Source organism: Poecilia reticulata, chromosome 20, assembly GCF_904066995.2.
Source record: "Poecilia reticulata chromosome 20, P_reticulata-male-v2, whole genome shotgun sequence".
Lineage (NCBI taxonomy): Eukaryota > Metazoa > Chordata > Actinopteri > Cyprinodontiformes > Poeciliidae > Poecilia > Poecilia reticulata.
Genome location: NC_088849.1, coordinates 23421363 through 23441911, shown reverse-complemented (window position 1 = coordinate 23441911; position 20549 = coordinate 23421363). Strand labels below are relative to the sequence as shown.

The following is a 20549-nucleotide window of genomic DNA, read 5'->3' as shown; positions in this document are numbered from 1 at the left end:
GGCCTTTCGTCGGTCCCTCTGCTCCGGCGGCCGGCCTCGCGAGGCTCAGACTGACATGCACTTTCCAGGTTTGTTGTGTTTCTACAAATAGACTTCTCCTCTGCATTTACCATCAATTTTTTAAAGAACAAAATGCAGAATTGTGTATATTTTAACAGGGAGGTTCTTGAAAACTCCCTCTCCTCTGGGCCCCCAAAGCGTTGCCCGAGGTGAAGACGTCTTTTACAGGCAACCGGTTTGAATCTGGTCGTGAAAAATGCGGCTTGCTTTTACAGCGTTTCTGCTAAACGTGGCAGAAAATTGCGAGTAACTGAATATCCGTCCTGGAGCCGCCGCATCTCCCGGATGGTTTAATGATGAACGACAAGGACATGAAGGAAAACGAAGCCCGGATGAAGGTGTGTCGGTAATTCCAGCCGTTTTATTAAGCGCCGTATAGTTGCCTATTAAGCTGCCATGCTGTAATTTGCGGCCTCACGGGCCGGCGGTGATCTAAGCAGTCAGTAACCTATTAGGAAGCTTTGTTATAAAAACAAGCCGCCTATTGTTGCAGAAGAAACCTTCTCTGACAGCAACGCTGTGTTTTCACCCGGGCTTAATTTGTACGTCTTCTCCTCAGGAAGATTAATTGAAAACAGAATCACCATAACTCACTCAAGGTTAATGCAACCTATGCTCAATTAGGTGTTTGAGAATGAGCAGCTGTACGGTACACTGTAAAAAAAACCAACTATAAAATTAAAGAAGTTTCCTGACCGTTGAATCACATTGACGCAATGGTTCGTTCCTAAATATGAGCATATGTCTTCTTGGCTAATCTTACAACCAGGAAGTGTGACGTCACACTTCCTGGAACTTTGTAGCTGGCAGCCATCTTGGTAGGTATCTGTTACAGTTGCTGTGGAGTTGCTATGACAACAGTAAACAAGTCACAAGCTGAGAATTTGGCCTCCCATCATTACTGCCAAACTAAATAATAGACATAGTTCTCATGTGACGTCACGCTTCCAGGAACTTTGTAGCTGGCAGCCATCTTGGTAGGTATCCGTAACAGTTGCTGTGGAGTTGCTATGACAACAGCAAACAAGTCACAAGCTGAGAATTTGGCCTCCCATCATTACTGCCAAACTAAATAATAGACATAGTTCTCATGTGACGTCACGCTTCCAGGAACTTTGTAGCTGGCAGCCATCTTGGTAGGTATCCGTAACAGTTGCTGTGGAGTTGCTATGACAACAGCAAACAAGTCACAAGCTGAGAATTTGGCCTCCCATCATTACTGCCAAACTAAATAATAGACATAGTTCTCATGTGACGTCACGCTTCCAGGAACTTTGTAGCTGGCAGCCATCTTGGTAGGCAGTCTCCGAATTCTGACTTTAATTTCATAATTCAGCTTTTTCGTACAATTATGACTTTTTTCGTATAACTCTGACTTTAATCTCAGTACTCTCATTTTTTTCCAGTACAATTCTGACTTTTTCGTCTTCAGAATTCAGATTTTATTCCTCCAAATGTGGGCTTCACTCTCATAATTCTGAGATTAAAGTCAGAATTGTGATGAAAAAGCCCAGTTGCCTGCAGAAACGCTGCTGGTTTCCTTGCTGTTTGACGATAAGCTCCTCGCCCCTTCAGTTATTTGTGTTTTTCTTGTCTCGGTGTTCAGCTGGCAGGGTGAATGTAAAGGGTGAACAGGCTTAGTGAATTTCAAAGTCACCCAGGCAGCTTAATGGCTTCCCTAAATGACTCAGCACATTATTTCCAGTTGTACAGTAGTCCATTACATGGTGCGTTGCCGTGCCCATACAGTGTTTGGTCTCACTCGCCTCCCGTCCTTCTGGCGCTCGCTCAACAAACCACTCGAGCCTGAATGCAAAATGCCGTCCCCCTGGCTGCAACATTAAGGACGGTTCAATCTCTTTAGTGCTTACCTCAGTCCTGCCGCCGACACCCTCCGCCCCACGGGCCCCGATGGCAAAGGTGATAGCTAAAAGTGTAGCTGCCAAAAGTACGTGGAGCAAAAGAGAGCAATTAGTAGTCCTCTGCACCATAATCCCCGGGAGACAAGCCCCATCAATCATGGTGCTAATCCTTTGTTTCTCAATAAAGATAACCATGCTGCAGGGAGTTAACATTTTCTTAATAAGTCATCCCACTCAGGTACAGCCGAAATGCCAGACTGGCCCAGAATCAGCCTTATCCTTTATGTGTGACATTGAGTTGATAAGAGGACACCAAGACAAGTGTGTTATTTTGACATTTCAATGGTAATGGGACCAGCAGAGGTGGTGCGGGTTGGGAAAGATTCATATTTTGATTGCATTAAACCTGTCTTACCCTGTGATGGATCGGCCCCGCCTCTCGGCCTCTGACTGAAGAGATAGACAGCACAAGGACAAAAAATGGATGGAGGGATAAACCAACTTGAACTAAATCTTTACTAGTGTTTCCTGTTTATTTATAAGCTACGATTAGCTTATAAATCCCTAGCTAGCTGCTACAGAAAAAAGTTGTTGCAGAGATGTACATTTTCATGAAGGATAAAATAAATGAAGAAATAAAACCAACATGTTAGCACAGTTGGCTGCAACACAAGGTCTAAAAATGCTGTTAGCCCTTGTAACAGAAATGTTGGTGCTGTACATTTTTATGAAGGACAAAATAAATTAAAAAATAAAACAACCAGCTCCCCACCTGTTTGTTTACAAGAATTTGCTAGCATGTTAGCATAACATGCTAACATGCTAGCATGCTGACAAGAATGCCAGCTGGCTAGCATGGAAAGAATGTGAATTTGTTACTCTAAAAAAATACCATTAGCCACTGCAAGGCTAACAGACATGTTGGTGCTTTACATTTTCATGAAGGATTAAATAAATGGGGGAAAAACATTTCTGAAACCAAATCTCCATCTGTTGTTTATTTACAAGCTTTTGCTAGCATGTTAGCACAGCTAGCTGCTACAGGAAGTTACAAAACTGGCCATTTAAAATTCAGAGGAGCTGCTTCATTAAAAAGTGAATCATTTATGATCCTAGTTTTGTCTTTAAAGGGTTAACTGGAGCTTTTTTATTTTTCTCGGATAAATTAAAATGTGTTTTTATGAATATTGCATCAAAAGTCAAATTATGATTGCTACCAATTCTTATTAATTCGAGAAGATATGTATATTTTTGGCTATCCTAATTTACATGGGTCACTATTGTCGACCCATTTAAAATCTCTAGTCACCAGTTTTACAGCTAAAATTGCTCCAATGACAAAATATCTTCCATTCTGAAGTAATTTAATTGCTAAAACATTAAATTAAAAGCAGAAATTGACACCCAGTGAAAAAACAGATTCCATGAACCATAAAAATCCGTATCAAATGTCAGAGCTGTTCATCAGAGTGTCACCCAAACAAAAAGCAGCATCATGGGTCGTTTGTGCAAGCTTTTATGTTTCGAAAGAGGTGACCTGTTGCAACCACGTGCAGAAGGACTGCAGAGACCCCAGGAGGAGGTTTGACCCGGACAAGCACGGAAACTGAGCTCTCTGCTGCACCGCAAATGTCACGACAAGTTACAGCCTGACCTGCGCCGTCCAGCTACCCAAACCCCCATTTATTAGTCTTACATTTGGCTTCTTTTTCCTACAGGCTTCTGACCTAAACGCTATAAACGACAAAATGGATGGAAAGTTCTTAGATATTCTGGTTATTGCAACAAAAGCAATGGATGATTGTGAAATCAGGCGGATCTGTGAAATGCTTGAGATTTTTAACTGAAGAAGCATTTTTTTTTAGGATAAAATGAATTTAAATGCTTCTTTGTGAATAAATAAATGTATTAATAACACCATTATTATATAAATAATCTTATTTTTAAAATCTACATTTAGTCTGCCTAATTTAAAAGTTCAGTGGTGCATTTATATTTTTATGAAGGATTAAATAAATTACTGAAACCAAATCTCCATCTGTAGTTTATTTACAAGCTTTTGCTAGCATGTTAGCACAGCTAGCTGCTACAGGAAGCCCAAATTAAACAGCCCAAAGTATTTTTACTGTACTGCTTTTACATCAGAAATATGTGTTTCCAAAAATAAAAGTATTGCTCTTTCACGTTTATGTAAAAATGGCTGCAAACAGATGAGCAACTATACAACCGTGCATCTTTGAAAAGCAGAAGTGTCGCGTCCAGCACAAACAACAAGGACGGAGCAGGCGCTTTCTGGATGGTAAGTCAACAACAAAACGCTACAGAAGTAAAATCAGCCGATCAAATATGCTACGACTCAGCCTGGGTTGCTAGGCAACGGGCGGAGTTCTGCTGCGGTTGCTAGGAAACGGCGCAGTGCCTGTAGAGGGTGACTTGGAAGGGAAGTTTTCAAAACGGCTCATTTTCTAGACACCAAAAATCATAAACTGTTTATAAAAACCATCTGGGTGGTTTTTATAAAGCGTTTGGTCGGTTGAGACCAAAACAAAAGTTAAAAAAAAAACTTGTATAAAATGTGAATTTGTAATAGATCCTTTTTTAAATTGGTTAATTTTTTTTCCCCCTAAAGAATATCTGAGATATTCCAAAGAATGCAGCGGTAAAACCAGCTGACCAAACGTGCTGGAGCTCCATTTGGGTTGCCAGGTAACGGGGGGCAGCACCTGCTGATTTGTGACGTTGCAGTCACCAAAACACATCAACTTATTGCCAGAAAACGGCTGGATGAGGGTTTTCAAAAGTATTTTGGGCCGTTTTTAGAAGCAGCCGAGTTCCAAATTCAAGTACAGAAACATGGAAAAAGTGAATTTTGCAGTGTAGGTCCCTTTTAAAACATTGTGGATGACGTTTAAGAGCCAAGGAACCAACCAGTTGCCAAGCAGAGCCCATGCCCCTAATGAGCAATCTTCATTGGGTTCAGGTGTTTTGTGAGGCTTTTCATCAAACCTTTGCGGATTTCCACGAACATTTCAGCACAAACACTCAGGATGCTGCAAACTTCCCCTGCGTGAAGGTAAATCATTGTTAAAGGCACTCAGATATCTAATCAAATAGGTTTGGGTTAGAGTGGAGCTCTAATTGCGAGCTGCAGCTTCAGGGCATTTCTCAGAAATTATACAGTAAAAAGAGTTAGCTCAGAAATTCATCACGACGGCCCAAAGGCATCGCTTTAAGAACGAGCCATTTTTCTGCGCCGCATAAAGGGATATCTGCTGGAAGGCAAATAAAATACCCTTCTTGGTTCTTCGACTCCAAACTAATCTTGCATATTTTCCCCTGGAATAACAGAAACCTTGTCTGCAGAGGAGCAGCAGAAGAAGAAGAAGAAGTGTGACCTTGAAGGCGTCTCCGTGTCCAATCTGCTGCGGCCGGATCCATCCATCATGTTTCTCTTGTTCACCTTTGTCTCGGTGAAAACATTTCGCACCTTGTTTCTCTCTCTCTCTCTCTCTCTCTCTTTTCTTTTCTTTTTTTGTTTCTCCCCGTCATCCCGCTGCTCCAGCGTCTCGGCGGGTCTCTGGGATGTGATGTCTGCAATGCTTCAAGGTCAAGAGTGCTTAGCTAGATATTAAAGAGACAGATGGGTGGAAGAAACCGAGTGGGATGGCAAAGCAATGCAATTATAACCCATGCCCACTGTCCACACACACACACACACACACACACACACACACACACACACACACACACACACACGAGAAGCGAGACAAACACAGAGCGAAAGTGGGTGAGAAATAGATAGACAAGAGATCAGTGCTATCTCGGAAACTCTGTGGAGACAATCTAATATCAGCATGAGTCCACAACAGTTAGAGCATGCACGCACTCATGTACAAGCAGCCGCGGCTGTGCACACACACGTGGCGCAGAGATCGTCTGATAGGAATCGTAATGGCTCATTAAAGCACCAAAGTGATCCCGCGGACGGCACCGGGAGGAGGAAAACAGAGTGAATGATTGATACAGTGAAACGGCGCGCGCTCCCTCCACCAGCCCATTAAGGGTGATTTACAGGGACTGTGGAGAAGCAGCCGGAGTGGGGAAGACGTTCCCTCTCCCTGCGTTTCGCTTGATTCCAGCCGCACTCGCCGGCTGATTGAGAGAGTGCGGGGAAATGAAAATGAAAATGTTTTGCACCACCCGGAGATCTCGCTGTCGAGGGAGTAATTGCTCAGGTAACAGCCAAAAAGACAGAAAAAAACTGAACCGACTCGGCTGAACCGGACTAATTGTGTTTCGGTGGTTTGTGTGATTGGTTGCTGTCACTCAGTTACTGTTACTTTTACGGGTTACATTTACTCAAATGCATTTAATTTGGTAACTTTTTTGAAAAAATTTACTTCTAAGAGTAATTTTACTGCGCTGTACTTTTTACTTTTACTTTTATTTTAAAGTATTTCTGCTCTAACAAGAGTAAAATTCCTGGATTTTCTTTAACAAACATGACACAGACAAACACCTGCAGCTTTTGTTAAAGTTTAATTAGTTTTATTTGGAAACAAACTGATTTAGGAAAAGTTTATTTTGTTGTTTTTGTCACTTATATGAATTATTGTCATTTTTGGCCTTAAAATACCAAAATTTCCATTTAACTTTATATTTTGTTCTGTCTGATGATGTAATTTTTAAATAATAAATGATTTTATCAGTCATTTAATTCTTAAAAATTACGTCATCAGACGGAACAAAATATAAAGTTAAATGGAAAATTTTGGTATTTTATGGATGAAAATAATTAACAGAATTACAAAATATCAAAATCGGGCAAAAATTATTTTTTTCCAAATCAGTTTCTTTCAATAAAAAACTTATAAAACTTTAACACAAACTGCAGGTGTGTGTCTGTCTGATGGGTTTTTGGTTAAAACATGTTTGTTTTTCATTCAGTGGGAAGAAAATCCAGACATTTTACTCAAGTAAGAGCAGAAATACTTCATAACAAAAGTAAAAGTAAAAAGTACAGCGCAGTAAAATTACTCTTAGAAGTAAATTTTTTCAAAAAAGTTACCAAATTAAATGTATTTGAGTAAATGTAACTGGTTACTACCCGGCTGCGGTTTTAACAAAACTCAGACCTGCAGGTTTTATACGTTTTATTTTGAAAGAAACTGATTTGGAAACATTTTATTTGGTCTCATTTTGTCATTTTTTAAAATTGTGTCATTCATATTAGTCCGTTCAGTCCTTAAAATACCAACATGTCCACTTAACTTTACATTTTGGATGAGCTAATGATGTAATTTTTAAACATCAAATGATTAATAATGTGATTAAACTTTTTACCAAATACTTTTTTACATTTTTTAAATAATAAACTGAACCTAATCCACTTCCAGTGTGTGCCATTAAACCGAACTACCGCCGAATAAACAAAGTACATTGAAATGAACTGAACAAGATGAAGTACTGATGGAAAAATATAACAAAAGCTAAACTTTTCTGCTCTTGGCCTAATCTCTCTGAAAGCCTTAAATCCTTTTTCAAAGTAATATTCCTTCTTGAAGGGACACAGCACACGATCAAGGCGTTATTTACACAGATTGGACATTCGGCACTAATAACGGTCACGCAGTGAGGAACATTCACTGGTTTCATTAGCTGCACATGAGTTGCTGCGGTTATAATAGCGCATGCATCTGCGTTAGCCTCTGATTGCTGTTCTCTGCTCTGCATCCAATTTCATGACGGACGTTACAGGCTAACAACCCACATTAGCTATAATCTGCTTTTGTTGGTTGCTCCTCGGTTTTAGTCAGGTGAAACTAGCAACTATTAAGAAGGTAGGTTATTTTTCAGAAAGGGTTTTTAGCAAATAAGAGAGATTGTGTGCCTGTAACATGAATGCTGTGGGCTAAAAATAAACTCTGTCACTTTTATCAAAGCTATAGAAGCACGCTGAATGTCAAAAAGTTTTTATTTTGCAATAAACCTCCAAGCTTACAGTCAGCACCTCAACAAGAGAGGAAAAAGCAAGGACATGGCACATGTAAAAGCAGATGACTGTGCACTAATAGGCCTCTAAAGCCTTGTTATAAATAGTAAAACGTTAAATAGCTGCAAGGCTCAAGAACTCACCCACACACGCGCTAGGCATAAGGACAAGAAATCGTTGCCCTTAAGTATTTTGCACTGTGACATGGAGCATAACCTCTGGATAATTAGCTATTTTAATCTGTTTCTAGAGCACAAACACCAGTGGTGTCAGCTGCAGGCAGCATGGACAACATATTCTCTAACCTAAAAAGATGGATTTGAAACTAAAATAGAGCCGTTAAGAAGCTAAAGAGCTTTCTTACTATTATCTATAATTTGACTGGGTAATGCTGAGTAGCATAAATACAAGATCTGGTATTGAAGTCAGGCTGTCATTATCTTACATATAGCACACATATTTGGAGAAAACACAGTTTTGAGAATAAAAGACGCTCAGGACTTTAAAGCTACTCAAACTTACAGATACACAAGTTAAGACAAACCCCAGCTACTAAAGCTAATAGCAGTTCTAGCTAAGCATTAGTACAAGCTAACAGTAACTCTGCCTAATGACTGCTCCATTTTCCATCTTCTCCATTTTGTCCACTAAAGATACAAGTGTATTAATACATGCTGGCTAAAGGTTTTACAAACTAACAGTGATATAAGTTAGCTGCTGCTCAGGCTAGCCTTGCTAGCTAAGTAAGCGACTACATTCCATTAGCTACACATTTTTGGAACGATCTGAGTTTTGGGAATAAAGGATGATCAGGATTTTAACATCAATTTAATGGCCACTGAATCTTAAAGCATGTCCAACTTACAGATATACAAGTTAAGACAAACAATAGCTACAAATGCTAATGGCTAACTCTAGCTAACAGTTACACAAGCTAGCAGTACAAACTGCAGAAACTCTGGATAATGGTTGCTCCGTTTTCCATCTATTCACTGTGTCCAGTTTAGAAACATAACATAAGAAACAAGTTAATAGATAAACATTAGCTAAATGTTTTAAAAACTAACAGTCATACAAGCTAGCTGCACCTCTGGCCAGCCTTGCTAGTTAAGCACAAGCCATTAGCTACACATTTTTGACACAATCTCTGTTTCGTAAATAAATCACACTCAGGAATTAACATGACTTTAATGGCCACTAAATGTTAAAGCTACAACTTACAGATACAGCAGGTCTAGCTAACGGTTACAGAAGCTAGCATTAGAACAATCTAACAGCTACTCTGGATAATGATCACTCCATTTTCATCTATTCACTGTGTTCATTTCATCCACTCAAGATACAAGTTAATGGATACATGCTAGCCAAAAGTTTGACAAGCTAACAGTCATACAAGCTAGCTGCTACTCAGGTTAGCTTTGTTATTTGGAGCAATCTCAGTTTTGGGAATAAGAGATGCTTGGGAATTTAATTTAAGTTGAATCCCCACTGAATCTAAAAGCTACTCCAACTCATAGATATACAAGTTAAGACAAAACCCACCTACTAAATCTAATAGTGGCATTGGCTAACAGTTACCCAAGCTAGCATTAGTATAAGCTAACAGCAACTCTAGCTAATGATTGCTCCATTTTCAAGTTTGTGGATACACGCTAGCCAAAAGTTCTTGCTAAGTATTTTTGTCTACTTTCTAGTGCAAACACTTGAAATAACTAACTTTTTAGTACTTTAAAAAATATATATATTAATGATTTATTAAATATGCTTCTTTTATCTCACAGAAAAGTAAATTCTAAGTTATTTCTTTCTTATTTCAACCAGAAACTAAACCAAAATTACTTTTAATATCTTCTCATATGGAGCAGTTAAAACATTTCTGTGTAAAAATACCCAATGATACCCATTCCAACCACAAAGTGGATAATTCTCAGTAATAATTGCTTTCATTTCAGTAATTGTCCTCAAACTTACTTTTACCTCCCAGTGAGCAAACTGAAATTGCATTTACGGCCTGATTGATAATTAATTAAACGAGGGCTGTCCGCATCAGGACGGTCACACTGCGACCCTGCGCCATTATTTACTCCTGACTATGGAGATGTCGGCAGTCCCATATGAGTCCACATGATTGCGGACAAGAGAAGAAGAAGAAGCAGCAGCGGCGGCGCTGTGAAACGGAGCCTGCCTCACGCTGAGGCAATTGAGTCAGGAAATGGAGGTCGGAGTGGGGTCATGGCATCCAAACTCAGCAATCTGAAGATTTTGTGTTTTTCACAATCCCCTTACCCAATCGCCCTCTCCCGCTGTCTCCCTCTCTCTCACAAACAACTGCAGCCCCGCCATGCCTCCCAGTCCTCCTGAGGTGAGAGTGTGATATCAACCAATCTGTTTCAGCCGCCCCCGTAACCCCGACAGTCGCGGCCACGCCGCCCCCAGCCTTCCTGTTCCTACCCAGTTTGCCACAGCGACACCAGAACCGACTGCTGGACTCCCAGAGGCTCCAGGGAGAGAAGGTGTTAAGTGAGCCGAGAAGGAAAGAAGCAGCAGAAAGAGAGTCCTTTACGACCCACGCCCGTTTTTTAACGTCTCTCTAAACCGAGTCACCGTATCGTCAACGGGATGAGGGTTGATGTAGATACAAAGAAAATTGGAGTAAATTTCCACCAAAATGACTTGGAAATTTTTAGATTTGTACCAGGAGTTTTGTAGTAGTAATTTGTACATCTCTGAGTTTGAAAAGCCAAACATTTGCTTGAAAATTTCACAAATTTTGAAAGTTATCTGAGATTTTCTAAGAAAAAATGTGGACATTTCTGAGTTTCAAGTTTAAAACTTTCTACAAAATCCATACAATTTTATATATAATCTAAAAAAAATTATAGAAAATCATGTAAGTTTATGAGTTTGAAATTTGCTAGGAAAAAAATCTGATATTTCTATTTGCTGGGAACTCTTCCCCTTCCGATTTTTTTATTTTTTTTTAGATTAATCTTAGAATTTTTGGAGAAACATTTATGAAAGTCAAAAATTTGCTTGAAAAAAATCAGAAGTTGAACACGGTCAACTTTTGGAAATATTCAAGCTTTTTCAATGTGGAAATTTCTGAGTTGCAAAAGTCAAAAATGAAAAATGTATGACTTCTGAAAATGTTCAAGTTGTTAGAGATTATTCTCAAATTTTAGCAAATTTTACACTCAGACATTTCCTGTCTTTTTTTTCTTGATAATTTCTGAGATTAATCTAAAAGTTGGAGTTTTTTCTAATTGATTTAGTGTTGTAGTTCGGCCTCCAGTCACCGGAGGGCGCTGCGGGTCATCGTTAAGCGGAGCCCCTGAGACAGGATTAAAGATGGCGGCGGGTACGTTCATCAACGGTAAAGAGAAACAGTGCGGTGCGGGATGCTAAACGCACTTTAAGCGGTTCTGTTTCAAAATATAAACACTCGAAACGTTTCTTAAGTTTCACCTCAATAAAGTTTTATCCATCCGAGCTAAGAAAGTGAGGATACGATGACAGAAAAGCAGGAAGATAACGGAGGAAACTCCGTTTTATGGGATAAAACACGATGCTAATAACCAAGATTGATATCAACGGCTGTCGCACTTCACGGATTAAAGTTTTATTCCTTCAAGACCAACAGACGGCGCTTCTGTATCAACATCTCTGTAAGTGTCTTAAATATTTTATTAATTTTATATTTTATTTTCCTATTAGCAGCTTAATAAGTTCTTGTTTTGCTACATTTCGTAAATATGTAACCTTAAGTTGAGAACCACAGTTTCTCAAGTTAAATCAACTGATAAAATAATGTTAAAATTTAATGTTTTAATTCAGCATATTATAACAAATGTATGTTGTGGAGAGTCGGCCTCATTCATACAGGAGAAAACTCAGGTTTTTAAGTAAATGGCTGCTTATCAATAAGGTCAGTCAATTAGATTCACTCATTAAAACCCCTAAAATATCAGATCTATTAAAATTTCAGCATTAGTCAGTTGGACTTGGTTTGGAGATGAAATTTGCAGTATTTGTTACTCTTTCACCTGCTGCTAAGGTTGTTTTCTTTTTAAATCTTACTACCAAAATGTCTATTTTTGAAAATTTGTGGCATTTTTCTGCTGTTTTTTTCAGTAAATTCCCTTTTTTTTGTTTTGTTTTTGTACTCCAAATAACAATCAATTACTAAATCAGTTGACAATTCTTCACAAATGATCCGATTAATCCTTTTAGCCCTAATTGAAATGAAAGGTTAGATGAAGGTACAGTTGAAAAGCAGACTCTAGTTGAAGGCTGGGCTACTGTGTGTGTTTTCAGGTTATCTTGGAGGAAATAAAAACGGCAGTGGCCAGCAGATGTGCTGGATAATATGTCAGAAACAGCAGTGGCCCCATCTCTTTCTGCTGCTTTCATTTCAAAGTGAAATGTGTGGAAACTCATCTGGCCAATGAGGCGAATTTTAAAGGCAAAAAGCTGCAGCTACTTAGACGGCAGGGCAGCCAGCGGGGCTAAAGAGGCATCCCATTCCTGCCGCTGTGAATTTCTACGAATTTTAACTTCACTATCGCTTTTCCATAAGATGAGCAATTTTATTCTTTCTCCAGCTGCTTATAGGTTTAACAGCAGAGAATGCATTGTTTTGCCTCTTCTTGTGTCAAGCACTCATTAAACAAAACAACCTACTTGCTGAACTGAAACACAGAGAAAGAGGCAAAGATCAAACATAACAATGTCTTGAAATAGAAAATTAAATATAATGAGTCTGCTATTTGCCACATAGCAGAGCATGTTTATGTTTTATAAAGCCATGTTGGCAATCATCTGCAGTTCTCAACCACGCAGGTTAGGCCACCTTCACTGTGGGACCCTGAAAGGCATCTTGAAATTTAAATGAACGCTGGAAACGTGACTGTTTATTAGCCTCTAATGTTTGGTGTTAACCAGGATGTAAAATGTTTTAAAGGCAGCTTAGAGTCTACAAAAAACACAAAGAAGACTTCACACTGCTTAGCCAGGGCGGTAAACACATTTCCACTACTTCTACAAACAGCTCAAACATGTATAACAACAACAAAAATAAAAAAAAAACCCCACTGAGATGTTGTTTTGGTAATTAATTAATGTTTTTTGGTGTCTGGAAAATGAGCCGTTTCCAATACCTCCTGATTTGTAATGTTACATTTTGTGGGCACTGCGCCGTTACCTAGCAACCCCAACAGAGTTTCCCCCGTTACCTAGCAACCCCAGCAGAGTTCCACCCGTTACCTAGCAACCCCAGCAGAGTTCCGCCCGTTACCTAGCAACCCCAGCAGAGTTCCGCCCGTTACCTAGCAACCCCAGCAGAGTTCCGCCCGTTACCTAGCAACCCCAGCAGAGTTTCCCCCGTTACCTAGCAACCCCAGCAGAGTTCCGCCCGTTACCTAGCAACCCCAGCAGAGTTCCGCCCGTTACCTAGCAACCCCAGCAGAGTTTCCCCCGTTACCTAGCAACCCCGGCAGAGTTCCGCCCGTTACCTAACAACCCCAGCAGAGTTCCGCCCGTTACCTAGCAACCCCAGCAGAGTTCCGCCCGTTACCTAACAACCCCAGCAGAGTTCCGCCCGTTACCTAACAACCGCAGCAGAGTTCCGCCCGTTACCTAACAACCCCAGCAGAGTTCCGCCCGTTACCTAACAACCCCAGCAGAGTTCCGCCCGTTACCTAACAACCCCAGCAGAGTTCCGCCCGTTACCTAGCAACCCCAGCAGAGTTTCCCCCGTTACCTAGCAACCCCGGCAGAGTTCCGCCCGTTACCTAACAACCCCAGCAGAGTTCCGCCCGTTACCTAGCAACCCCAGCAGAGTTCCGCCCGTTACCTAACAACCCCAGCAGAGTTCCGCCCGTTACCTAGCAACCCCAGCAGAGTTCCGCCCGTTACCTAACAACCCCAGCAGAGTTCCGCCCGTTACCTAACAACCGCAGCAGAGTTCCGCCCGTTACCTAACAACCCCAGCAGAGTTCCGCCCGTTACCTAACAACCCCAGCAGAGTTCCGCCCGTTACCCAGCAACCCCAGCAGAGTTCCGCCCGTTACCCAGCCTTCGGTGTGAGAAGTTTGGACACCCCTGACTTACTTCTTTCTTGTTGGTTGTGCAGGAGGCTCCACTTCTGCTTTTCATCTTTCCTCTTCTGTCAGTAAGTTTAAAACCCTTATTTTCTCAGACAGTGCTAATTATTTAAATGTAAAACACCGCTATAGCGTTGGACAGTTTGCAGCCTGTCTTATCTGCGGTGCGGGCTGAGAAAGAAGCCCAGAAAGAGAAACTCATGAGAAATCGGGACATTGTTTGGTTGCTCAGCAACATGAACAGGAAAGCAGCGTTAGAGATTCTTAGATTTTGGGTGAAAGTAAAAAATATTTAACTGATGGAGCCATTGTTCAGCATGCATAATTTATGTGGCTGAAACTGTAATACAGGGAAATAAATTTTATGGAAAAAAGTAAAGAAAATCCATTTGTCATCACTTCCTTCCATGAGGAAAATGTAAAATATTAATCCAAAATGTTGATGTATCTGACAATAAATAGCTGTTCAATCCTGTGGCTTATAAAGTGAAAATGTTGTTTATTGTTATTAAATTTGATTGTAACCAATAGAGATTTTAGGGATTCTGCATTTTGGTATTAAAGGTTTCAAATTGTAGAGTTTGTTCACGTTTTTATTTTCAGCTGATTCAAATAAGGCCAATTGCAACATTAGAACCTGCACTCCAAAAATTATTTGTTGGAAAATGTGCAAAGTGAAATTAGATAGAGCAATTATAATGTCATAACTTAATTAACCTGGTTCGGTTCAACAGAACCTTTTAGGGTTAATTTGATATTTTCACCGCGGCTGTTTCTGATTCATGTTTAATTGGTCTGGTCAAATTAATTATCTTTTTTGTACATGTTTCCAATAGTTACAACAATGACAGTTATGTTTGTTTGAATTAACACTTTCAACAAAATTAACCCTGTTGGAAGACGATTGATTGCCTTTTTGTGACTTCAGAGTTGCGAATCTGATTAATCCAGAGTTGCAAATCTAGACTATTTTGAAAAAGTCTAGGTCTGAACCACGTATCTGGACCATTTAAATAGATTTAAATGGTCTTTATGTCTTTGAAGGAAGACATAAAGAAACTGGACATGTTTGAATCAGTAAAAGGCAGCTTGGCCTCTTGTTTTCTCATTTCTTGAAAATGCTGTAAAAGCAGAGTAGGTGTTAAAAAGATGAAATCTGAAGGAGGTTTTTATTTTTACTTTCCTTTATAAAGTCGCTATAGTGTAAATATTCATATATTCACACAGTATGTTTACTGCATCCAAGAAAATACAGAATAAATAGAAATGTAAATGAATTTGCATAACACAAACGGTCTGAAATCAGCTACCAAATGGTAATAAAAATACTTAAACACACAAATTAAACTAACTGTTTCATTTAATTAGGTGGGTAGGTATGCACATTGGTTGATTGGTTGGTAGATTTGTAGGTAGGTAGACTGGTTGGTTGGTGGGAAAGGACATAGGCTGGTTGGTACGCAGATTGGTAGGTAGGTGAGTAAGTATGTAGATGGGTAAGTAGACTGGTTGGTAGATTGGTTGATTGGTAGGTAGGTGAGTAAGTATGTAGATGGGTAAGTAGACTGGTTGGTAGATTGTTTGATTGGTAGGTAGGTGAGTAAGTATGTAGACGGGTAAGTAGACTGGTTGGTAGATTGGTTGATTGGTAGGTAGGTGAGTAAGTATGTAGATGGGTAAGTAGACTGGTTGGTAGATTGGTAGGTAGGTGAGTAAGTATGTAGACGGGTAAGTAGACTGGTTGGTAGATTGGTTGATTGGTAGGTAGGTGAGTAAGTATGTAGATGGGTAAGTAGACTGGTTGGTAGATTGTTTGATTGGTAGGTAGGTGAGTAAGTATGTAGACGGGTAAGTAGACTGGTTGGTAGATTGGTTGATTGGTAGGTAGGTGAGTAAGTATGTAGATGGGTAAGTAGACTGGTTGGTAGATTGGTTGATTGGTAGGTAGGTGAGTAAGTATGTAGATGGGTAAGTAGACTGGTTGGTAGATTGGTAGGTAGGTGAGTAAGTATGTAGATGGGTAAGTAGACTGGTTGGTAGATTGTTGATTGGTAGGTAGGTGAGTAAGTATGTAGATGGGTAAGTAGACTGGTTGGTAGATTGTTTGATTGGTAGGTAGGTGAGTAAGTATGTAGACGGGTAAGTAGACTGGTTGGTAGATTGGTTGATTGGTAGGTAGGTGAGTAAGTATGTAGATGGGTAAGTAGACTGGTTGGTAGATTGGTAGGTAGGTGAGTAAGTATGTAGATGGGTAAGTAGACTAGTTGGTAGATTGTTTGATTGGTAGGTAGGTGAGTAAGTATGTAGATGGGTAAGTAGACTGGTTGGTAGATTGTTTGATTGGTAGGTAGGTGAGTAAGTATGTAGACGGGTAAGTAGACTGGTTGGTAGATTGGTTGATTGGTAGGTAGGTGAGTAAGTATGTAGATGGGTAAGTAGACTGGTTGGTAAATTGGTTGATTGGTAGGTAGGTGAGTAAGTATGTAGACGGGTAAGTAGACTGGTTGGTAGATTGGTTGATTGGTAGGTAGGTGAGTAAGTATGTAGATGGGTAAGTAGACTGGTTGGTAGATTGTTTGATTGGTAGGTAGGTGAGTAAGTATGTAGATGGGTAAGTAGACTGGTTGGTAGATTGTTTGATTGGTAGGTAGGTGAGTAAGTATGTAGACGGGTAAGTAGACTGGTTGGTAGATTGGTTGATTGGTAGGTAGGTGAGTAAGTATGTAGACAGGTAAGTAGACTGGTTGGTAGATTGGTTGATTGGTAGGTAGGTGAGTAAGTATGTAGACGGGTAAGTAGACTGGCTGGTAGATTGGTTGATTGGTAGGTAGGTGAGTAAGTATGTAGATGGGTAAGTAGACTGGTTGGTAGATTGGTTGATTGGTAGGTAGGTGAGTAAGTATGTAGACGGGTAAGTAGACTGGTTGGTAGATTGGTTGATTGGTAGGTAGGTGAGTAAGTATGTAGATGGGTAAGTAGACTGGTTGGTAGATTGGTTGATTGGTAGGTAGGTGAGTAAGTATGTAGATGGGTAAGTAGACTGGTTGGTACATTGGTTGATTGGTAGGTCTGTCTGTCACATGATGAATTTCACCTTCTTGTTCATTTGGTTAGTATCACGCTGTTTGCCATTGATGGGTGGACTGTGCAGTGTTTTTTTACCGGTATTATCATGAATGTTGCGATGTGGCCCAGCAAGCTGACCTGTATCTGGCCTCTCATCTGATCTCTGTCTGTACGATCTGTCGCATTTTAACAGTTTTGTACATCACAATTCTGCTCAAGAAAAAGCCAGATGCTGCAAATCTGGATGTAAACAATGGCTGAAAATTATGATTATGAATTTATGAAAGAAGTGTCACTGAAGCGCGTCACGTCAAAATCCCACCACGTTTAGTTTTGACCACAGATCCAAACTTTCCTACAGAACCAGCAGTCAATGCACCATAAAAAGCTGTTGGTATTAGTTGTTTTTATTAGCTTCCTTTGTCTAATGATTCTTGTGACGATAGTGTTGGCACCCGTAGCTGAATAAACTTTGAATCTGATCCCTGGGCGTCGACGTTGTTCTTTACCCTGATTGTTGTCTGATTTAAGCAAGTATGCCTTTTTTATTTCCCATTCAAGAAATCTTATCAGTTGTGTCTGCTAGTGGAATCTCCAACACCAAGCAATCAATTTAAAACCTTTTTTTAATTAGTCGCATCAGTGCCTCTGATAAAAATATTCGTTTCTGTGGTCCAGTAATCTGCACACTTCACTATGACGCTTCCAGTCTGTGTTAATGGCACCATTGATCTATCTCCCACTCAATCCTAGCTGTCACGAACAAGAAGACATTAAGATACTTTAACTCCTCCACTTTAGTCAGAGAGTGACCTCTGACCCCGGGGGAAACCAACCTCCATTTTCCGGTTCAGAAGCTGACCTCAGACTCAAAGGAGTCGGCTTTCATACCATCTGCCTCACGGTGCTGAAAATCTTCTCCCAAACGAACTTTTTCAAAAGACGCATCCACTCAAAACAAAGATCTTTCTGTTCCTGACTGAGCTTTGATGTTTATTGATAAGTTAACACTTAAACGCAAGCGGTGATCGATCAGTTAATTTAAACACCTGCTGATCTGTCAGGGAGTTGGTGTCTGGGTTGCCTTATTTTTGTGTTAACTGAACAAAAACAAACCAAATTCTGCAGCACATCTGCATGTTAAGGTTGTCAGAGTCAAGCTAGCATAGCAGAACTACTATGTTTTTTAAATTTACACTTGGACCTTGTTGCCTACCTGTTGTAGTGTCGATAATTAATAGCAGAACATTGCATTCCTTCGTCAGATTTTTGCATAATTTTTGTAACTTTTCTGACTCAGTGGTGCATATGTGGCTCCATAAGTCACTTTATGTCCAATCCAGTATGTTGCAATAAGCAGTAAATCGTTTAATCACATAAATTCAGACAAGCTCAATAATTTCCATTTGCATGATTTATAATGTTTCTCTTTTCTCTCTTCTTACCAAAAACTGATTGATTAAGGTCTTTGGTTTGGTGCTTTGGTCTCAGCTAGCCTGTTTTTATAAGGACAGTTTTGTTTATTTATTTTGGATATTTAAAGTGTCTTCCATTTGTAATGATAAATGTACACTAGAATTTAAAGTTTACTGATCTTATTACCATTATATTACTTCGAAATGGTCTCTAAGCCAATATGGCTGATCCTTCAGGTTTTGTATCGTTTGTTCAGATAATATTCTATCATCAAAACACCAATTTAGTCTCAATCTTCCTGCCTGTGAGAACGTTGGGAAGAAAAACAGAGTGGGTAGTGTCGGGGCGAGAGGGGCCAACTATGAAGGCGATGAAGCAGAGCTCAATTTGGACATCAAACACAGGAGGAGAGATGTGAAGGCAGTGGCATGTGGGCCTGCGATGTCAGGAAGGAGCTCTGTCCCGACTCCATTTCCAGCCCTCCCGTGGGAATCCCACGCATGTTGCAACAATGTGGCAACACACTTCATCCCATTACCCCCGAGGCTCTTTACCCTCAATCTGCTCTCGTCTCAAAAACTGACAACTTGACTGTATTGAACTTGTTCAAAGGCTTTCTTGGTTCTTGGAAAGGCGGCGAGGATGAGAAATTAATCATTTCTGTGCCTTTGAAACTTTGAGGGATTGAACAAAAGACGTGGATGAGCGAGAAAACGGCAGCGAGTTGCTCGTCGTACGAGTGAAATGTATCAACTAAAAGCGACAAGCAGCTGAAAAACCACACCGATCTGTGGGGGGCAAAATCAAATTGATCAAATCAATAATTCGCTAATATTGATGAAAACTTACTAGGTTGGAAAATAAAGCATTTTTCTCACAAGTAAAACAATTTGCTAGTGGATATTAAGGAGTTTTTTATATACCCTGTTGAAAAGTTAATTATAAGTTAGTTTTTAAGCGTACTAAGATATTTGCACAACAAACCAGACCAAAAATACTTCGTCACAGTTTGTGTCTTCGTAAGTACTGGTACTATTCAGAATATCACTGAATAGTTAGTGAAAGCATAATTCTGCCCATTTGGTGCAGGCTTGAAAAATTGCACCAAAAATGGGCGGAGCCAAGATATTCTGAGGGGCGTGGCCTAATTTGGGGCCAGGATGAGAACAAGCGCACACAACTAAACAAACTTGCATAAAAATGTCAAAATGTTCACAGGAACATAAAATTTGCCTCCAAAATAACACATTTAGACAGTTTAGTGGCAAAAAAGTTTATTTTTGGGATTAGTTACTCTTTAAGTTAGACATTTTTCAAGGTACTTGAACTTTTACGCCCCTATTTCTTTTGCAAGTGGCAGTTAGAAATGTTCTCATTTCCTCCTGTGCGATGTTGTGCTGACAAAAACGCGAAAACCTTCGATTTCAGAGTGAACTGGTTGCTGAATAAAACATGAATTTTGTCACTTTAATACCGTAAAGAGATGCTATGACCATTAAAGAAAATCAACTGATCAATTAATGACGGCTAGATGTGCTGTACTCAGTCAGTCTTGTGCTGAAATACAACTCATTAATATTTGAAACTCGTAAACAACACCTCAGTAATGCATTTGGAAAACTGTAAGGAGAGCAGCAATTATGAGTAGCTGCATGAAAAATGAAGACGACTCCAGGATGGCAGATCTATAAGCTTGTCAATGATTGGTAAGTCATGGTTTCCGGATCGGTTTGAACATGGGCAGGATCCGTATCTGCCAAGGTCACCGCCGTTCTTCTCTTCCCCTCCCGGGCCGCCAAGCGTTTCGGCGAAGGTGCAAACGACACGTCCCTCTCCGCAAAATGTGACACGAGTCGTATCGTTTATCATCGTTTTTCAAGAGGTAATTAACAGTAAATGAGAAGATGGCTGCTGCCCTTCAGGATCCTGCAGTCTGTTCATCGTTGCAACAAATGGAGAAGTAATGGTGCTTTCGCTCAGTCGCACAAACGCTGTTGATGGAAAACGGTTCAGGAAACTAAAATCACAAACTTCCCAGTTGGTATCTGAACG

General features: G+C 40.1%; 1 protein-coding gene across 1 annotated transcript in view; it reads left to right on the top strand.

The window, feature by feature from the left end:
- Nucleotides 1–11267: 11267 nt before the first annotated feature.
- Nucleotides 11268–20549, top strand: part of cdh6 (cadherin 6) — a 250407-nt gene continuing 241125 nt past the window's right edge. The window contains exon 1 of the mRNA XM_008396406.3: nt 11268–11579. The gene's annotated coding sequence lies outside the window, so the exon portion shown is untranslated. The remainder of the gene's footprint in view (nt 11580–20549) is intronic.